Here is a 23,028-nt window from a genome sequence, read left to right as displayed (position 1 = left end):
TTACAAAAAGAGGCTCCCCTCTCTTTTGTTTTTGCAGGAATATCTCTCTACTATAGCCTATCCTTGAGGATTGAAGGGTATGCCAGGGGTGTGTGAAAACTCATGTGGTGCAAAAAAAGTGTGAGAAATGTTTGGAAGTATATGCAGGTCCATTAGCTGTTTTTATTGCTTGTGGCACACCCATACTGCAAATGCCTGTGCAAATTGCCTCCCCAATTCAGTGACCACTCGAGCTGTCTCTTTTGCTGCTGGTATTGCAAAAGTAAATACTGAAAAGGTGTCTACTACAACATGAATAAAAGACAGATGGTCATTCATCTGCCAAATTTCATTGGACCTCAAATCAAGAGGGTTTTTCCTGGAGGGAGCATAGGAACGTGGAAAGGAAGGCAAGCTGTACAGGCTTTTACTATGCTCCTAGCTTCCTCTTTGTTATCCCAAATTACAGAAGTAAAGCTCGTGCCACCTGATGATATTTAGAATGAGATTCTTGAGCAATTGGAAATAGGAGAGTGTTCACATGATGAGAAGGTGATCTGCCTTAGTTTCCATAAAAAATAGGTTTTAGAAGACCAGTATGAGAGGGGACATGCAAAAGGAAAAACTTACCTGGGTGGTTTCTCACTTGCTCCTGAAGTTCCTTAAAAAGCTGAAAATATATAGAGGCTACAAATTTTATTTGGATTGTGGCAATTCTTTGTTCTACACTGACTGATAAGGATTGTAAGACAAGACAATACAAGAATTTTAAATGTTTAGTGTTCAAAAATATTTTTAATCTTTGGTAAAAATACACTCTATGTGGAAGATGACAAAATGATTTAATGAGATTGTGGGAAATACACTTTGAAACCCAATTCAGGCAGAATGGCTTTGGTTCAGGAAACAACATAACAAAAAAGCATCCTGTTTCTGCACATATACTGCAGTCAGTAATGGATATATCAGAAAAATGGTTCTGTTTGATGTCATCACTACCTCACAATCTGTTACTAGAATAAAAGGCCAGGAATTTCAACAACTGTGCTCTGTTCGAGAGAGAGTAAGAGTGAGAGAGAGGGAGTGAGTGAAAGAGAGAGATCCAGAGCGCCAGAGCCAGAGCCAGGGAAAGAGAGAGAGAGAGAGAGAGAGAGAGAGAGAGAGAGAGAGAGAGAGAGAGAGAGAGGTGGTAGGAGAGGGAGAGGGAGAAGGTGGGGAGGATAGGCAAAGGAGGGGAATTTGAGGGGAGGGGATTTTAAGAGAAAGGAATAGGAGAGGATTAGGAAAAGAAGGAGGGGGAAAGGGAAAGGCATAGTAGATATAAAGACATAGAGAGGTTATATAAAGAACATAGACATAAACAAAGAGAAGATAGAGATAGATACATAGAAGATAGAGATAGCTATAGAAAGTTAGAGATAGATATAGAGAGCATAGAGAAGATAGAGATAGATATATAGTAGAGATAGAAATAGAAAAGATAGTCATACAGAATATAGGGATAGCTATAGTGAAGATAGAGATATATATAGAGAGAAGATAGAGATGGATATAGGGAAGACAGTGATAACTATAGAAAAGATAGAAGTAGATTTAGAGAAGATAGAGAAGACATAGATAGAGGCACCATGATGCAGACTGTTCTGGGGATAGGAAAAACTGACTATGTGTAGGAGGAGGAAGAAAGAAGTTTGCATTTTTGGGGGAGGTGTATAATTTTGTGGGAAGACATTGTTCTAGAAATCAGTGTGAGACACCTTCCTTGTGCCAGCAATAGGAAATGGACAAAATGCTTGTTCCTCTGTCCTCAATGTCCTCAATACATCTGAAATCATAAGAGAGAAACCTCTTCTGTAGCCTCTTAGGAGATAACTCAAGTTATCTGAGACTCGCCTACAAAGAAAAGGGCATTTTGTTGTTGTCCTGAAGAGGCTCCTCTGTTCTTGAGTAGAAAAAAGACATGGACCTGGGAGTCAGGATGACTTGAGTTCCAAATTCAGTCTCAGAGTTGAGAGTCCCTGAGGCAAACCAATTTCCCTTTTTGCCTCCATTTCCTCATAGGGTTGATGGTAAGGATCAAATGAGATGGTATACTGGGAAAGACTGTCCAGTACAATGCAAAGGACGGAAGAGAGGTAGTTCCTCTCACACTCTTTCCCTGATGTGACCCGGGAGACTGCCTCCAGGTCCTCATTGCTTTGACCATTTAAACAATTCCATTCTTTGGGGGATCAAGCTTAAACACTTGTGAATTCCCTTAGCCAGAGAGGAGGTGGGACAGAGAAGTATCAGAATTCTTAAACTTTTTCTGACAAGCTACTGGAGCCTCTTCTACCTTTCTCCAAGCCATATTTTAGAGTCATAAAACAAATTCTTTATAATCTCAAAATGTATATCTATTTCATTTTTGTTTTTGATTGGAGGGCTGGACCAGGTTGTTTGTTGTACCTGTAGATATCCAATGTAGGTATGGATAATCCCTTTCTCCCTGTATTTAGGAAGAAAATCTTTCATTACTTCTTAGTGTCCTGGTGTGCTTCAAGGCAGTGAAAGTGTTAAGAAAGGTTTATCCAGGGTACAAGAGTAGATTAGGACTTCCAAGCCGCTATTTCTGGCCCATCTGATCCACATTGTAGTTAGTACTTTGCCCTTAGGGCTTGTGGAGTTGAGAACAGAAATAGGAGAAAACTCCAGGGAAAGAAGAAACAGGGATAAGAGCCAATGGACTTTACAGCCTGATAGGAGCATAGGATGTTGTGAAATCAAAGAATATTGTAATTATTCTCAGAAATTTTGTGCTTTGAGCAGTCTGATAGAAGGACCCACCCACCACAGCAAACAAATGAACTTGATAGATTTTTCTTTATACTGACACTTTGCCTACAAGGTTTCAACTTCTTATACTTGTATTGTCATACAATGGAGTTTCTCACTTGCTGCCTTTGGATTTCTTTTAATGATGAGGAGACCAGAAAGAAGGGATGGAGAAAGGAAGAAACAAGGATGGGATCGTAGGAATGGATCATTTTTATCAATTGTGTTGAGGCTGGCTCTACTATTAAAACATAGAGGAGGATGAAAGGCAACAGCTGGGCTGTGCCCGATGAGCTATTAGAGCCTTCTTGGACTGCTTGCTGCTCCTTTAGCTGGGAAGATGGGATAGTTATTGGAGGCAAAGCTTAGTATTTATTTGTTGACATTCTTTTCCCTCAGGAAATCTTTGCACTTCAAGATGGTGAAAGAAAATGGAACATTTCTCCACGGTGAGAATCAATTAACAAATATGTAGTAATACTTCTATCAGTCACTGTAATAATGAGGAAGATACCCCAAAAATTAATTGAAAGAGGCAGAACCAAAAGTACATCAAATAGAAGATGCCTGATAGAGAGTATAGAAAAATAGCATCAGAAGGCATCATCAGAATGGAACAAAGAGGCTATCAGAAGAGCTAATGAGACAGATGGACAGGGTGACCAGCTTGTTAGCTATGGGAGTGAAGAAAAGAGAACCTCTGGGGGAAAATGTTGTTGAGTAAGGAATGAAAAGATGCCTCAGTCAATGGATGATATGTGGGCTAAGAAAAGGGAAGAGTGGTGGATGACTGAGCCTGCCAACCTGGGTGACAGAAAAGGGAATTTCAGAAGAGGGCAGAGGGTGCAGGACAAAGAACAGATTCTGTTTTGGACACATGGAGGTTCTGGTGCAATTGGGCATCCAGGTACAAATGTCCAATAGATCTTAAATATGAGCTGGGTAAGAGAGTTCAAGATAGAGATTGCAGCAGGATCAAAATACTTGGTAGTGTTTTAAGCTTTATCTGTTTCCATTGCTTCATAGGAGGATGATACTTGTAACTTAGGACTTTGCCGTGATTCTGGCAATTAGGAGGAGTAAATATCGCCAGAGAATAAGAGGTGTGAGGTGAAGAGGAAGGGATAATATCTTTTCTTTAAAAAGGAGTGAGATAGGAATGTACCAAAAAAAAGGGAAAAGAAGAAGGGGAATGGTGCAAATTAACTTCCATACAAAAAAGAATCAAGTAAAAGCTTTTCCAGTGAAGGGAAAGAAGAGGGGGATGAGAGGTTGGTTGAGTGAACCCTACTCTCTTCAGTCTTGCTTCAAATAGGAAACACCATGCATAATGACTAGGGATATGGAACTCTTATCTTAGCCTGGAGGAAAATACGAGATTAATGCAATATGGGAAGGGAGGGGTGATAACAGAAGAGGTCATTTTGGAGGAATAAGTTATCAGTAGCAAAACTACTGATAAAAAAAAAGTTATCAGAAGCAGAGTGAAATGAGAGAATAAATGGGGAGAAATACAATTAGCAATAGTAAATGTAAAAACAATTTTTGAAACAAGTTTCTGATGGAATATCATTGTTCACTGGGAAATGATGAGCAGAATGTTCACCAGAGGAAAATACCCTGCAAAATCCTCCATGAACACAATGAAACATGCCTTATATGAAATGATAGCAATGTTCTTCGGTGATCAGCATAAAATGATTTTGTTATTCTCAGCAACACAATCATTCATAACTACTCTGAAGGAGTTATGGTAAGAAAAAAAAATCCTATCCATTTACAGAAAATGAATGATTGTATCTGAATACAGGTTGAAGCATTCTCTATTTTCCTCTTTATCTTCCTATTTTCCCTTAATTTTTCTTAAGGCTTTTTATTTTTCATTCAGATGGGAGACCTATGTTTTTTTTCTCAACTTTTATGGAAATGTTTTGCAAAATTTTAAATGTAGTTTCTTAATTGTGGGTGGGAAACAAAAACAAAAATTAAAAAAAAACAAGAAAGAATATTTTTAATGTAAATTGGGCAAAATATTAAATAAATTTAATATAGAGAAAAATGTATTCACTTTTGATCTTTGGAAGTTATAAGAATAATTTTGCATTTCAATTAGTAACACTCAACTGCATGAGAATGTGAGAAACCAGAGTACAGAGAGTTTAAAAGCCAAAGAAAGAGGGAAGAATAGAGGCCACAATCAAAAAACATTCATTATTTGCTGTGCACTAAGCTCCATAGTAAGCACTGGGTGTACATAAAGAAAGGCTCAAGGTGGGTCCTGGCCTGGAGTAGCTACCAGTCTAAGGAGGTGACTCCATACAAACAACTCTGTTCAAATAAAGGGGTGACCACAAAAATGGGAAGTAAGGAAATACTTTTGGGCTTCCTCCAAATATGCCACAAAGGAGAGCATGTTGACAAGGGTCCAGTTGTCCTCCAAAGGCCAGGTATCACTCTTGGTAGATCATCATCCCTGTGCTGCTGCTATCTTTCCCATCCACAATCTCTTTCCTGATTCCTTCCTCTTTGCTCATATGGTCTCTTCTTCATTCACAGACTTGGTCCAGGAGCAGGAGAAGAGCCTATTAGAGAAGGTAAAATCACTGCTATTCCAAGGTACCCCTCACAGCGTTGCCCCCTCATCAAAGAACAACGATGTGCAAGAGCTGGACCTCGAGGGCCAGGAAGGCAGCATTCCTGCCAGCCCAAAAACAGAGGGAAAGGACATCGTGGCCTCATCGTGGGTGAAGGGTTTGGCTTTGGCCATTCCTCCTGTGCCCTCGACAGTTCCTTTAATCATGGTGGAACCATTTGCTCCTGTTTCCCCCAAGAGGCATCCAAAAGCCACCCCGGCCTGTCCTGGTCAAGCAGCTGATGGTCCTCCGAAGAGGACATCAAAAGTGCATTCAAGGCTGGCCATAGAATGTAAGACATCCTCCCAGACTGGGCTTGAACACTCCTTGGAATGGCCCCAGGAAGAAGCTTCTGCAGCCCAAGAAGCCAGCCCAGTCTGGGCCATCGAAGTACTCAGTGCTCCTTGGAAAAGGACAGCCAAAGTATCCCCAGTGCTGCCGACTGAATCCAAGACAACTCCCGGAGTTCTCTCCAAACCCTCCTTCAATTGGGTTCAGGGAGAAGGTCTTCCACCCCAAGAAGCCAGCCCAGTGCGTGCCATCAAAGGAGTCAGTGCTCCTTGGAAGAGGTCAGCCAATATAAAACCAGCCCTACCCACTGGTTCCAAGACATCCCCCAAAGTTGTCTTCCAACTCTCCTCCAATTGGGCGCAGGGAGAAGATCCTCCCCCCCAAGAAACCAGCACAGTCTGTGCCATCAAAGGAGTCAGTGCTCCTCCAGAGAAGACCAGCAAAGTATTCCTGGCTCTGCCCACTGAGTCCAAGATATCCCCCAGTGTTCTCTCCAAACTGTCCTTCAATTAGGCACAGGAAAAAGGTCCTCCACCCCAAAAAGCCAGCCCAGCCTGTGCCATTAAAGAAGTCTGTGCTCCTCTAGAGAAGACCAAAAAAGTATCCCTGGCCCTACCCACAGGTTCCAAGACCCCCCAGAGTTCTCTCTGAAGCCTCCTTCAATTGGGCTTTGGGAGAACATTCTCCACCCCAAAAAAACCAACCCAGCCAATGCCATTCAAGAAATCTGTGCTCCTGGAGAGAAGACCACCAAAGTATCCCCGGCTGTGCCCACTGAGTCCAAGACATCCCCCAGAGTTCTTTCTGAAGCCTCCTTCAGTTGGGCCTAGGGAGAAGGGCCTCCACCCCAAGAAGCTTACCCCAGCCTGTACTGCCAAAGCCAATGGTCCCTGGAAGAAGACCAGCAAATTCCAGCCAGGCTTGATCCCTGAATAAAACCTTCTCCAACAACAGTCCCCAAGCACTCCTCCCAAAGCCCCAAAGAAAAACAAGGTCCATTTTGGTCCTTTTAAAAATATTTCCACTCAATTGGAACAAAATTGTAATTTAGGGACATTAAAATCAAAGACTCAGAGTATCACAGGGGGTGCTTCACACGCAACCCAAAGGGCTGTGGGCAAAGTCATCAGGCTAGGGATAAAACTCTCTAATGTGGGAACACCTCCAGACTAAATCCACAGAAACAACAAGTGGGGACTCCTGGCCAAGCTGGGAGTGTCTGGAGCCTCAGCAGGGACTACAGACACTTTCATCTCCCAGACTCTCTTGTCAAGTTGAGGTCTGAGTTCTGGAGGCCTGAGTGAAGCTGGGCTGACTAGGATGGCAGCCAGGTCCAGCTGTGCTACTGAGAGCCTGAGGACGTAACCCTAGCAAGGATCCAGCCCCTGGTAAGTGCAGAGGGGATGGTAAGAGCATCTGGGATGCTGCTTCCTATTGGTACTTGCAGGCAAGGGGAGCTCTTACTTTGGGGTTCCTGGTCAGAGGGCAACGTTGAAGGGAAGCTTTAAGAACATTCTCCCCACACATCAGTTAAAGGAGCTTAACACTCATTCCTCATTTTAAAAAAAAAACACCTGCAAAGAACCATCCCACCATTGAAATAAATGATTGGAACAGGGAAGACAAGATTTCATCTTCAGAGGAAGACACTTAAGTGAAAAAAAGCTTTTACCCCAAAGACTAATGTGCAATGCCTGCACAACCAAAGAAAATATGGAGAACTCAAAAAAGAATTTAAAAACGAAATGGAGAAAAAAGTAACCCCCCCAAAAAAATCCTTCCAAGAAAAACCAAAAGTATATATATAAAAAATTAACCACTGACCAATGACTAGCAATGCTGTCTCCTTCGTAGAGGTCATGGGATTTCCTGAAACTTAGGGGCCTAGGAGCTGACCTTTTCTGCCCTACAATCTTCTGAGAATAGCGGTCATGTGATGTCCTGAAACTTGGGCCTAAAGTCCTAGAGTCTCATAGAAACCTTCCCCTGGTCCCATTCAGTCCCTTCTCTTTATTGCATTCCTTCTCTCACCAGTCCTGATGCATTTCACTAGGACATCCTGGTTATTGAGGCCTTCAGGCTCGTCTGTCTCCTTAGTATTAACTGTAAACCACCATGTACCATTTAGCCTCATCAGTGGATGCTTTCTGGCACCACTTTAGCTAATTAATCTTGGCCCATTCTAGTGCTTAAGTCCATAAGCAAGCGGGTGATGGGATGATGCTGCTTAAAGCAATGAGCAGAAATCGAAGACCTGCTTCCACCAGCTCCCACCGTCTGTCTTGAAATCCTGTCTTCACAGAGACACAATGGGCATCTGGCAGCTGGTGTTATTCCTGGAACTCCAACTCTGGCAAGGCCCAAGGCCACAGGGCCATTATCCCATCCTTCTCACCTCAAGCAGTCCAGACCAAGATAAATTTGGGACAAATTAAATAAAGGGACAAAGGTCTCATCTTGTGGACCTGCTTCAGCCTGAAAAGGGCAAGGAGCCAATGTGGCCTAGTCAAATCCGGACTGAGGAGGGGAGACAGGTGACTTGTAGGCAGCACCAGCAAGATGGGAGTGCTGTGGCAGAATCAGGGATCTAGTGATTTCAGGTTTACCAAATCACTGGAATTTCATTGCTTACAGTCTTGAAGAAACTCTCACAAGTAGATAAAAAATGCAAGGATCAAATGTGAGTAAAATAGTATAAAGAAATTGAAGTTAGTATAGGGGTTACTAAGGAGAGTAACCAGGGACCCTACCCAGAGGCAGACTGAGGGGAAAGATGAAGCTTTCATGAATGTGGCTCATCCAGACAGCTTTTCCTAGAATAGGTACCAAAGAACACTTTTCCCCCAATTTCTGCTTTTGTTTCTTCAAAGGAGTAGAGGCAATAGGTAAAACAGTGTGGCCTTCAGGGAGTATGATCTCCCTTAGCAAAAATTCTGAAGCCTTTTCAGACTTAGAATGGAAGGCTTTGAGAAGTATTTTGCAGCCCCTATTTTGCAAGGGTTTGCAGGGATCTGTTGCAGAATCCATCTGCCAATCCTTCCCTAAGAAGGTACTCCTCCTCCAGGTTGGCTTAAGGAAGGGGGATTTAACAGCCCTTTCAGAATGTACTTGTCTGGGAGCTAAATGAGGGAATGTAAGAGACAGGACTTGGGGAATTACAGGGGCAAATACAAAGCAGCACAGGTCTGTATGACGAAAAATAACAGAAACCTAATTCCAGGGACAACTTGGACTTATTATACCCCCTCCCCTACATGGAAGGTAATCCAATATATGTCATAAATATTAAAATATATGTTAAATCCAATATATGTAAATATATCTTGCTGCACAAAAATTGGGTCAGAAACAAAAAAGAGTAAGATAACAAAATGCAAGCCAACAGCATCAAAAGTGAAAATACTATACTGTGATCTAGACTCAGTTTCCACAGTCTTGTCTCTGGATGTGGGTTGGCTCTCTTCATCACAAGATCCTTGGAATTGACCTCAATCATCTCATTGTTGAAAACAGCAGGCAGGCAGAGATCCCGGACAGGCTCCCATTAACTGTCTGGACAGGCTGCTAGAATACCTTACCCAACTTGACTACTCTGAGGCATCTCCCGATACAAAGAGAAAGCATTTATTCTGTCTTCAAGACAGGTCTAAGCACTCCAATTGAACAGCCCAGTATGGTGTGGGGCCCTGAATCAGAAACAAGGAATGGATCATATAGCAAAAGACTTGGGTTCAATGAATGAACTGAAAAGGAAGTAACAACTAATGATCAGCAATGCTGTCTGCTACCTGTGGGTCATGTAATTTCCTGAAGCTTAGTCCTAGGATATTACAGCCTTTGAGAAATATGCACCTGGGCCCATTCAGACGGAATGAAGAAAGGAAGGAAGGAAGCAAGGAAGCAAAGAATGAAAGAGGAAAGGATGGTGGGAGTGGGGAAGGAAAGAAGTAGATGTTGTGAAATTTACTTTAAGTAGGTGAAAGAAACCATCTTTGCCTCATTTTTTACCTAACCCTAATGACACATTTTTTTCCCAAGTCAAGGGGCAAAAAGCTTTACTTTATTGCCATAAGGTGGGTAAAGTTGGGACAAGACTCAGGCTCAATTTCTAATGAATCAGCTGGAGGATTTGCATTCTGATTAAAAACTCCGGAGTCAAAATAGCCCTAACAATGTAAGGAAATCAACAAGTGACCATTGCAACAAAGACAAAATAATCCTGTCAATGCCCCTCTCTCGGTCAAATTGCCTCAGGAAAACAGACCTGTTAAAAACCTTATGTCCAGGGCCATCTTCAGTCCTCTTGATCTACATTTGGGCAATGGACCCAGAAGGATCCAGCGGAGATAGTGAGGCTAGTGACCTTGGACAGCTCTCCCTTAAATGCAATTCACTTGTTTGTCAAGATCATAGGCAAATTATTCAGATGCAATGGTGATGCTTCTCATAAGGTGAAAGCACTGGCCTGCAATGGGCCCATGTAATGAGGCCCCTTCCCACTCTAAATTTCCAAGATTTTGTAGAGTAGCAAGGCTGCTTTGCATATGTTTAAGATACTTGATGGATTGTATTTGTTATTGAAACCCTGGTGAGACTCTACCTTGAAATAGAGATCATGGACACACCTCACATTTTATTTCAAAGGATTTATCTAATTATCTAATTATCTCTTCCCACCAGTCTTGAATAGGATCCCCTTTATTATCCACAGTTTACAACTGAGCAAACTGTGTTGTAGAAATTGTGTTGCTTTTTGTATCTTTACTTAGGCTTTCATAGTTAGAATCTGAACTAAGACCTCAAATCAGGTCTTCTGATTCTTAGACATCAACGTGAATAACTCTAATGATGTGCTTTAAGTAAGCACATTAATAAAAAAATAACAATCATTTACATTTTCATAAAACCTTAAAGTTTATAGAATGCTTTTCTCAGAATGCTTCACAAATACAAGTGTTTTCCATTCCCATTCTATAGGTGAAGAAACTGAGGCTCACAAGGAAAATGTCATATTATTGAAATACCAGAACGTTTTATCAAACATCAAGGATAGCAAGGGAAGACTGACTAGGATGGCAGCCAGGTTCAGGTGTGCCACTGAGAACCTCAGGACATGACCCTGGCGAGGATTCAGCCCCTGATTGGTGCAGAAATAGTGGATCTGGGACCCTGCTGGCTGCTGGTACTTGAAGGCGAGTGGAGCTCTTACTTTGGGGTTCCTGGTCAGAGTCTTTAAAAATCCTGTCCCCTGTAACCATACCCTCTGGGGCTTTCACTATCTGGTTCATTTATTCTCCTTTCTTCTTTGATACCTCATGCTAAAAACTTTTTTCTTATATGAGATTTCTTAAAGCCAATTTTATTACTTTACATATAAGGAATACATCCTCGGGGATTCAGGGATTGAGTCAGGACCTGTAGCCTTGTGGTATTCAATTAATTGATGCCTCACTGTCTTCTATATCTCTGACTCCAATTTTTCTTCCTTAGAGAGCTATGGGGATGTGTACTCCACAGTATCTAAGAACTCAGTGACCTGCTTTTGAATTACTAAAAAACCTTGCTCTTTAATTAACCATTCTTCTTACTTCCCTCGAGAAGGAGACTCTTTTGCTAGCACTAGCCCCATTTTGGCAGAAAAATGAAAGTAACTAGCTTTGCCTTTATCAGATCTTCCCACTTACCTGGTGGTTTTTATACTTACCTGTTCCTAGGTCACAGGGACTCATCACCTGAACTTGTACTGATCTTGTCAGCCAAGCTGCTGTGCACTCTGCTTTACAGGGCCCCTCATTGGGCACCAAATATCTAGACCTGTTCACTAGAGGATTTCAGTAGCTGTCCAAATCCTAATCATGTATGAGAAATGAAGGGACAGAACTTAAAAAGATGGTCAAACAGGAGTCCATTCAAAATTTTCTTGGCCTTATAGACCCTAATATTATAAAACAGCACACTGCACATATGGGACCACATAAACAATTTGGTATTGTGTACAGATATCTCCTTGCCACTTAATATAACTCTGCTTTAATTACAACTCAGGTTGTCAGACTTCTGACTTCTTAGGAAGGCCGAGATGTTTCTGAGAGAATGGGGAGCCAAACCAGACACGTCAGGTTCCACTGAACTAAAAGGTCTTATACCTCACCCAGGATTCCTTACTTTCTGTGGCCCTCTACATTTTTCTCCCTCTCTCTCTCCCTTTCCCCTCTCCTAGACAGTAAGTAATCAATATATGTTAAACATTTACAATTATTCATCCATATTTCCACATTTAGTATGCTGCACTAGAAAAATTATATCAAAAAGGGAAAAAAAATTTAAAATGCAAGCAAACAACAAAAAAGGTGAAAATACCATGTGGTATGTGATCCACATTCAGTTACCCCAGGCCTCTTTCTGGATGTGATGACTCTATCACAAATCTATTGAAATTATCCTCAATCAGTTCATTGTTGAAAATAACCATGTCTCTCACAGTTGATCATCACATAGTGTTGTTGTTGCTGTGTATAATGTATTCTTGGTTCTACTCATTTCATTCAGCATAAGTTCATGTAAGTCTCTCCAGGCCATTCTGAAATCTCCTGCTGATAGTTTCTTATAGAACAATAACATTCCATTACAGTCATATATAATGACTTATTCAGCCATTTCCCAACTGATGGGCATTCACTCAGTTTCCAATTCCTTGCCACTATAAAAAAGGCTGCTACAAATATGTGGGTCCTTTTCTCTTTTTTATGCTCTCTGGAATACAGACCCAGTAGAGTCCCTACTGGATCAAAGGGTATACACAGTTTGATAGCCCTTTGGGCATAGTTTCAAATTGCTGTCCACAATGGTTGGATCAGTTCACAACTTTATCAACAATGTATTAATGTCCCAGTTTCCTCTCATCTCGGGGAAGAGGAGGGAGGAATTTTTTTTTTTTTAACATTTGTTTCTCTATCCAAGTAATAAAATAATTCTGTAGAGGGATACAGAAGAAATATATTTTGTCTTACAACCTAGTTGGAAACATACAAATATGCATTATGGGTAGAATGCCCTTTATATAGGTTCAAAGCAAATACCAGAAATATTTCAGGGAATGCTGCATGAAGCTGAAAATCAGATTTACTTTCCTGTTCAAGAACAATAGCAGCCTATATTCAATTTGGAACTATTTTACCTAAATACCTAATATCTTTGAGACTTCATAAGGACCTCAGCAGCTATCTAGAACAATCCATAAACAAAGAAATCCTTACTAAAAGTACTCAACAGGTAATTATCCTTAAGACCTCCAAGGAAGGAGAACAATACCACATCTCAAGGAAGGTCATCTCATTTTGGGAAACCTCTAATTATTAGGAAATTTTTTTCTTGACATTGAGCCTAAATTGATGTATTCCACATATTACTTCTGAATCAGCCCTCTGGAGTTATGCTGATCAGAGTTCTAAAGTCATTCAAAGCAGTTTTTCTCATAATATTGTTGATATATTTTTCCAGTTGTACTCACTTCACCTTTGAATTAGTTCACTGAGACCTTCCCAGTTTCTTCTGAAATTTTCCATTTTATCATTTCCTAAAGCACAATAATATTCTATAATGACATTTCCATAATAACATATATATTATAATTTGTTTTCCTGTTACTAGTGTCAGTTATCAAGCAGAGAAAAAGATAATGCTACTAGGAATGAGGCAGGGCAGAGAAAGGGATCCCAGAGAAATGGTCTTCAAGACCATGAATAATGACCAATGACTGGTATCCTTGTGCCTATTTCAGTGTCACACAACAAATAGTGGTGGATATCAAGATATTACTAAATCTGTGATGAGCCACACAGCATAGTTTAGGATTGGAGATATGGAGATATGTGACTTTCAGGAATCTTGCTGTTTCCCGCTAGTTCCATTTTTTGGGAGAAGAAGGTGAAAGTTGTCTAATCAGCCAGATACCATGCTTATCATTTACAGTAAGCTGTAGCAACAAAACAAGGTTTGGTATGCTCCAGAAAATGTTTAAAAATAGAACTGGGTGGGACAAAGTACCCTGTACTAAAATTCTATTTGAAAGTTATAATTTCTTTGTCTTAGTGAGATTCTAAGTTACAAAGTGAATAGCTCAGGACAACTCAAATTCCAGAACTCAAAACTGGCTTCACATACTAGTTGTGTAATGCTAGGCAAGTCACTTAGCTTTGTTTGCCTCAGTTCCTTCATCTGAAAAATGAGGTGGAAATGGAAATGACAAACCACTCTAGTATTCTTGCCAAGAAAATCCCAAATGGGGCCATGAAGAGTTGGACAGCTCAAATGTCTAATGACTAAATGACTAAACAACAAAACAAAGTAAAGCTTTCTGATATTAAAAAAAATTATAAAAAAGTAATACCAAAAAGCATTCCTCATCATACTCTCCTGTATGCTATTTCCTAATACTATCTACTAAAAAAAAAATCTTATGTTTAGATAGCATTTCAATGTTTTCAACAAGTTTTCATCATAATCAACCTGTGAGACAATATATTATTTCCATTTTTAATTTTAATTTTTTTTTTTTTTTTTTTTTGCTGAGGCAATTGGAGTTAAGTGACTTGCCTGGGGTCACACAGCTAGAAAGTGTTTATTTCCATTAAAAAAAAAAAAAGAAATTAACTCAGGAAAAGTTAGATGAATTGCTCAAGAGCATACAGCTAATAAGTGGTATAAACAAGATTATATTTCTCCTCTAAAGATGTACTTATGACTGAAGATTTTTATTAAGTCTTTTCAGAACTAAGTGCACTATGAGGTATTCTCATTCTCCTCACAGCATCTTCCCTTTAATGGCATCTTTCTCCTTATTATAGCTAACTATGGTTAGTCTTCTAAACTCCTCTATGGATTTAGCCTACCAATCAATAGCATACTCACACTTTATGGCATATTTCTTTAATGGCTTCTTCCAAACCCTTTTCTTGGTAATTCTATTGCTTTCCCCAATCTATTTCATATTTGCCAATCCTAAGTCTGTTTTACCTCTTCATTTTGCTTGTAACTTCTTCTCTTAAATAAAGGTACTTTTTGGTAATGAGGACATCCTTGTGTGAGAGGGCCTTTGGAAACCAGCAAACCAAGAATGGTTATTGTCAGTGGTGGCGGTGGCAGCTTTCTGAAACCTCAGGTCACAAAAGGTTTTTTCATTAGCACTGATTTGAAGGACTCTGGCACACTAAATCTTATAATTACTTTTGAAGCTTGGGACAGTACACTCTCCACCTTGGAAACAGCTCTACTTGAATAAATATTTAAAAGCCAAGTATTAGGCTAGGAAAATGAGCCAGCAACAGAAAAAGTTTCTGACCATAGAAAGTTACTATGGTGACAAGATCAAAACACACTCTCAATAAAAAGATAACAAAGTCAAAGTTCCTACATCCAAAGCCTCCAAGAAAAATAAGAATTGGTCTCAAGCATGAAAGAACTCCAAAGGGATTTTGGAAATCAAGAGAGACAAAGGAAAAAAATAGGATGAAATAAAAAGTGCAAAAGATGCAAAAGAAAGTGTAAAAACCTAATGAAGAAAAGAATGTCTTAAAAAAAGCAAAATTGGCCAAATGGAAAGGAAGTACAAAAGTTCACTGTGGTAAATTAATTTCTTAGAAATTAGAATTAAACAAACAAAAGCTAATGACTTCATGATAAATCAAGATACAATAAAGCAAAACCACAAAAAAAAAAAAAAGAAAGAAAGAAAAAATGTGAAATATCTCATTGGAAAGACAACTATTCTCGAAAATAGATCCAGGAGAGATAATTTTAAAATTATTGGTCTATCTGAAAGTCATGATCAAAAAAAGAACCTGCACATCTTTCAAAAAATTATGAAGGAAAACTGTCCTGTTATTCTAGAACCAGAAAGTAAAATAGAAATTGAAGTAATCTACTGATCATCTCCTGAAAGAGATCCCAAAATGAAAACTCCCAGGAATTTTACAGCCAAATTCTGGAACTCCCAGGTCAAAAAGAAAATATTGCAAGCATCCAGAAAGAAACAATTTAAGTATAGCAGAGTCTCAGAATCACACAAGATTTAGTAACTTCTACATTAAAGGATTAGAGGATTTGGAATATGATATTCTGGAGAGAAATGGAGCTAAGATTACAACCAGAAATCACTAATCAAGCAAAACTTGAGTATAGTCTTTCACAGGAAAACCTTTTCATTCAAAGAAATAGAGGATTTTCAAGCATTCATGATGAAAAGACCAGAGCTAAATGAAAAATGTGATTTTCAAATATAGAACTCAGGAGAAGCATTAAAAGGTAAACAGGAAAGTGATATAAGATGCTTAGTAAGATTTATTTGTTTACATTCTTAAGTGGATGGTTGATACTTAGAACTCATTTGAACTTTCTCATTATTATGGCAGTTTGAAGGAGTATATATAGACAGAGGGCATAGGTGTGACTTGAATATGAAGGGATAACATCTAAAAAATGATGGATGAAATTAAGGGATGAGGAATATATTGGGAGAAAGGGAGAAGTGGAATGGTGTAACTTATCTGCCACAAAAAAAGAAGCAAGAAAAAGCTTTTACAGTGGAAGGGAAGAGAGGGAGCAGAGAGGAAGTGAGTGAATCTTACTCTCATTAGAACTGACCCAAAAAAGAAGTACCATATACTCTCAATATTGGTAGGAAAATAGAAGGAGAATGAGATACAGGAAGTTGGGGAAGGTGATAAAAGAGAGGGCATGTTGGGAAGGGAGTGTTCAGTAACAAAACAGTTTTGAGGAGATAGGATGAAAGAAGAGAAAGAATAAATGGGGGGAAATACACATTAGCAATTAAAAAAATTTTTGAAGCAAGTTTCTCTGATAAGACCTCATTTCTCAAACATAGTGGAAACTGAATCAAATTTATAAAAAATAAAAATCTTGCCCCAGTTGATATATGCTCAAAGGGTTATAAATTTGTGCATATCCTTTGATTTAACAATACCACTACTAGGCATGTGTAGAAAAAGATATTTTTTAAAAAGGAAAAGGACTTATATGTACAAAAATATTTATACCAGCTTTTTTCTCAGGGCAAAAAATTGGACATTGAGGGGATGTCCATCAATGCAGAATGGCTAAATAAATTGTAGTGTGTGATTATGATGGAATATTATTGTTCTTTGGGAAATGATGAGCATGATGTTCTCAAAAAAATCCTGGAAAGTCCTCCATGAACTCAAGCAAAGTGAAATGTACTTTATCCAAAATAATAGCAATATTCTGGGATGATAAGTTGTAAATGACTTTGCTATTCTTAGCAGCACAATAATTCGCAACTACTCTAATGGACTTATGATGAAGAATGCTATCCATACCCAGGAGATGATTATATCTGAAAAATCTTTTTTAAAATTTATAATTATTATTTTTATTTTATTTTTCTTGAGAAATTTCTTTTAGAATGGGAGATCTATGTTTTCTTTGACAACATGACTTTTATAGAAATGATTTGCATAACTTCACCATGTAGTTTCTTAATGGGGGCTGGATTGGAGGTAAAGGAGAGAATCTGGAACTCATAAGTTTTAAAAACAAATGAAAAAAAAAACTGTTCTAAATGTAAGTGGGGGAAAATATTAAATAAATTTAAAAAGAGAGATTATCCTCCAGGGGTCCTCAAACTACGGCCTGCAGGCTAGATGTGGCAGCTGAGGTAGATTATCCCCCTCACCCAGGGCTATGAAGTTTATTTAAAGACCCAAAAAAACAAAGTTTTTGTTTTTCTATAGTCCAGCCCTCCAACAGTCTGAGGGACAGTGAACTGGCCCCCTATTTAAAAAGTTTGAGGACCCCTGCTTGGCAATTCATTACATGTGCCTTGTATCTTATATTTCAAACAGGAATTACTACTCTGACCCTATCATAGAAAATTCTCAAGACTATAAATTACATGTGTGATATCAGTTTGCTTACTGTCTTGGGGAGGGGGAAGGTAGGAGAACAATTTGGAACTCAAAATCTTACCAAGATGAAAACTATATGTTGAGATATAGGGTGCAGTTAGACTCTTCTTATATAGGCTACCAAAATATTGAGGTATAGGGGTATTGGTTCCCAAAAATATTTTGGAGTTATGGGCCAGGGTGAAGAGTTGTCTCAAAAGAATTTGTAGGCTTAGAAATCCTCCAAATCACGAGGCAAAGATTGTATTATGCTCCTAAAATATGGCTAAATTCTTTGAGAAATTAGCAAAGAAAAGGGTTTTAGCAATTAACAAAGGGAAAAACAAGTTTCCTAGTGGAACTCACAATTAACTAGGAAGAAGATGCCATTCAACTGGCAAGTGGGGGATTATGGCCTAATACATATTCACTGTTGTGATGCTTAACAAGTGGACTGACCTCAGAAAGGAAAAGTTAGCTATAACAAGGAAAAAGATTCTATAAGGCAGTATCCCCATCGAATGTCAGGCTAAATTCTTAAAGAATTCAATTAATAAGGAATCCTACCTTATGAGCAGATCTTTTATAGGGGAAATATAATCTCGGGGGTTTGACGTGTTAACTTGGTTTTCTTATTGTATACAATAAAAGGGTTTCCAGAGACCTTCACCAATGGAACTGTAATCCAAGCCCACTTGAACAAAAGGCCCACTTTAGACTGAGGTGAATTAAACTCAACTGTATAAATCTAATCCTATTAACAATAGAGATATAAGAACAACAAGTTACAAAGCCATAATGCACCTGGAACTTCAGAGAATTTCAGTTTTTTAAATATGCCTCTTGCTTTTTCTATTTTTACCCAAACTCTGAACCTGATGTCATTCACAACTTAAGGAAGTGGGTTTGGAAAATTAGCTCTCTGACCCTTAATACTACTATATAAATACTTAAAAATAAAAACTTTAAATATAATTTAACATTTTCTATTATTAATGTAATTTTAAATGTAAAAAACCATACTCAATTTTTTGGGACTTATTACTATAACATACTCAAGCCTGTGTTTCCCATTAGACACTTTTGGGAGCCAATTAAATAGCTATAGATATATGTTTATATGCATACATACACTTATATGTGTATATATAGTATGTACATGTATTTATACATACATACATGTATACATACATTGTTGTTCATCCTTCATTCTTGAAGATGACTCGCGATATCAGGAGAGTGATTTCTTAACTGATGCATAAATCTGATGTAAGTAAGTCAAAGTTACACAAAGTCATCACCCTCATTCTTTCTTCCAGAGGGTCATCAAAGTCCAGTAGCAAGATAAAGGTCAAGATGACTGGCGATGGCCCAGGATGAAGTGAGTGAATCTGATGTTTTATCTGAGGCCATGTCCATTCAGTGACTAAAAGCTAGGTAAAAACCAAGACAAAAAATGGTCCAATCTACAAAACATCAATTTGGAAGCAAAAGACCTTCAAGAGTTTCTGACCAGAACAGAAAACAAATTGCTATTTACAGGCATTCTGAGCCATCAAAACCTAAAGAATGAGGCACAGAGACTTAGGTTGGGGCCATTATTTGGGCTTAAGGGTATAGCCAAGTTGTTCCACTTAAAACACAATGGAATGTTTTTAAAGCATGGTGTTTTGGTTTTTTTTTGTTTTTTTTTTCCACAGCTGTATTTCAAGAAATCAAAACTGAGACTTGTGGAGGACAAAAAATTAATTTTCCTGCCTTTAAAAAAAATGATAAAAGAAAGAGGATAAGGACAAGAAGAAGGAGGAAAAGGAGAAGACCTAGCAACATTCCCTAACCTCTGCTTGAATTGGCATGTTGGGATCCCAGAGGGCAGTAATTACTACTTACATGGTAAAGACAGTTCATAAAAAACCTCCTAAAAACCTGGTTCACTCCATTCCTCAAGTACACACAGTACATCCACAGAGTAAGTTTGGACCAAAATAGTAATGATGCACACCTGTAGGAAAAGTGTCACATCCATTTCTTATTTCATAAACACACACACGCTATATATATATATATATATATATATATATATATATATATATATATATATATACATATTCTAGTTCTTAAAGTCTAAGAAATTACAAATTAATCTTAGAAGTTAGAACTCTAAAAGCTAAATCTTATCATTTTTATATCTTTGTCATATCCCTGCTTTTTTAGGATACACATACAGAGAGAGACACACACATATGTATATATAGGGAAGTGAAGGAGTATAGCTTCTAGGGGAAACAGCAGTAAAGAGGCCCGCCCCCCATGACAAAGGGACCCTGAAACTCTTTGAAAACTCCTTCAAGGAGAAATCCTCCTTGAATCCTCAGCTGTAAGAGTCACCCCAAGGAACCAAGATAAAGTGGTTTATCTTGGTGGGACTAATTGAAGTAATCTCATTTAGCTGGCCATCTAGATTTCTATTGACTCCTATTGTTAGCTCAAAACCACTCCCAGTAAGTGGTCTCATCTAGGCCTGGGGGGCAGTGACACCCTTGAGATAATCTCATTCAATTGAAACTTCTGTCTCAGATTTCCTTATAAAAACTGCAATTTTGGGCTCAGTCCTTGCAGAGGACCTAATAGGGCATATTAGCAAATTCTGCCCACTGGAATATTCTCTTTCAGTGTTATCCTCTTTTTATCCTCACCTATTTCCCTAAGGAGATTTTATATCTCTGTCAGGATCTCTCTCCTAGAGACTTTACTTCTCTGTTGGGACCTTGCCACTAAGGAATTCAATTTCTATTTTCTTTTCAATTTCTATATTCTTTCTATTCATGCATAGCAAAGGCTGACTTCCAAATGCCAGTAATAAACTTCTTTTTAGCAGTCTAGCTTTTCGGGTTCGTAAATTCCTTTAGGAAGGATCTCTGCACTGCCAGAAGGGGGTTCTCAAAACTCCCTACCCTTGCGTCAATCATAAGAGGGTTTGGGGGAGCCAAACCTCTTCATTTATTTGATTCCCTGAATCCAGAACCTGCCACTAACCTCATCATTTAACTCCCTGACCACCTAGAACCCTAATCTCATTATTTGGTTCCCTGAATCTAATCTCAACATCCACACACCTTAGAGTGCTTCTGTTCTAACAATCTCTCAGTGATTCTAAAGCCTTCTGACTTTGAAATCTGTGATCCTGAGGTTCCCCCTCCAATCTTGGAGTGCTATTGTTCTGGCAATCTGTCCATCAATGATTGTAAAAGTCATCTGGCCTAGGAATATAATCATAATTCTTCCTTTAGACTTTAGGGAAGATATATTAGGGGTCCTAAGATTTTCTGACCTTAGAATGCTATTGTTCTAACAATCTGTCAGTCAATGGTTCTAAAATTTTCTGGCTTTAGGATAGTCCTAGGTCTTTTGGTCAGTGATAACCAAATTCCTGACACCATTCCTCAGTTCCACCTCTAGACTATAAAATTAGCATATCACTAACATGAAGAACTCGATAAATGTGTCTTCTTGCTTCTGGTTCTTTGCTAAATTCTTTTGGAACTTAGTCCACCTCAATTGGCTATTACAATTACAATAAACTGCCCCTTGACTTAGAGATGGGTTCAAGCTTACAAATTCTTTTGAGACACCTCGCAACACTGCTCTGTGACCCCAACCTTTTGGGGTCCCTTCCCAACCTCAATAAAAGGAATGAGGTACTTTAAAGACCTAATTTTATACATGAATTTTAAATAAACTATTAGCAAGGAGATGGCAAGCCTAATTCATTTACTTAGTTGTTTAAAATATGGACTTGACCAGATATTCAAATTAAAATAGTAAGATTGCTCATGTTTGCATTTTATTATAGTAATTCAACTTTTCAGTACTAATCTATTAATACATTTAGCATTACAATGACAAACTTCCATTTTTCATCTGCCCTGATAATAAAAAATTGTTTTGAAAGGAAAAAGGACAATATTTATATTTGTGACAATATCATAACTGTCCCTTCAAGGGGCACAAACTGATCTGACACAAGCTATATAGTGGGAGTTAACTATCTTAATAATACTTAATTTCAGACAAGACTCAGAATAAAGAGTCAGTCACACAAAAAAGTTCCACATTATTTACAGGTAACATAGCCAAGAATTAGAAGAGAAGTTATTTTTCTAACAACATCTAATACAATGGTTTCCTAAATTTCATAGCATAAGAAAAATTTTAGAAACATATATAAACACATATGATATTATGTACTTGAAACATGAAACAGAACCTATTATCAGTCAGGTAATGTCAAATTATCCAAATGCATCCCCAAATCATCTTACTTAGAAAATCATTCATTTGATCACTTTGGGCTTCTATACTTTTTGCATTCAACAAGAATGTAGAGTATTTACATTTACTAACATTTATATAGTGCTTGCCATGTGCCAAGTCCTGTGCTAAGCATTTTACTCATGATCTTCCTAACAACCCTGGGAGGTAGATGTTGTTATTATTTCTTTTATAAATGAGGAAACTATGAAAACAGAAACAGAAGTAGCTTGCTAAAAATCACACATTAATAAATTTTCTGTCATTGGATTTTTACTCAGCTGTTCCTGATCCATGCATTTTCTAGCATATTATCTTAACATCAAATAGGAAATGTGTTTTGCTTTAAGTTTTGATTTACCACCATTATCCCAATAGGAAAAAAGTTGCAATTTGAATGTTACCATTAGTGATTACAAATTCAGATTTGTAATTTTTTCTGAAATTAAATTGTAATATGGTTCTATTTACAATGTTGGCTAAGAAATAAAGTGATAGATTAATAGAATAGATTAAATCCATAATACATGGTAGTTAATGACCACCATAATCTTGTGCCTGGGCAATTCAGATATATACTTTTAGGGTAAGAACTCAACATCTGACAAAAATTGCCAGGAAAACTAGAAAGCAATTTAGCAGATAGGCATAGACCAACATTAACACCATCTACCAAGATAAGGTCAAAATGGATAAATGATTTAGACAAAAGAGGTGATATGAATAAATTAGGGAAACATGGAAAAAATGTACCTGTCATATCTATGGATAGAATGTATGACCAAACAAGAAATAGAGGGAAATATGGAAAGCAAAAATATATTATTTGAATATATGAAATTATCAGAGAGGCCTGGAGAGACTTACATGAGCTGATGCTAAGTGAAATGCTCAGAACCAGAAGATCACTGTATACAGCAACAGCAAGATTATATGATGATCAATTTTGATGGACATGGCTCTTTTCAACAATGAAGTGATCAAGGCCAGTTCCAATGATCTTGTGATGAGGAGAGCTATCTACACCAGAGAGAGGACTGTGAGAATTGAGTGTGGATCACAACATATCATTTTCACTT

Source organism: Antechinus flavipes, chromosome 2, assembly GCF_016432865.1.
Source record: "Antechinus flavipes isolate AdamAnt ecotype Samford, QLD, Australia chromosome 2, AdamAnt_v2, whole genome shotgun sequence".
In the NCBI taxonomy this organism is placed as follows: Eukaryota; Metazoa; Chordata; class Mammalia; order Dasyuromorphia; family Dasyuridae; genus Antechinus; species Antechinus flavipes.
This window is presented reverse-complemented; position numbering follows the sequence as displayed.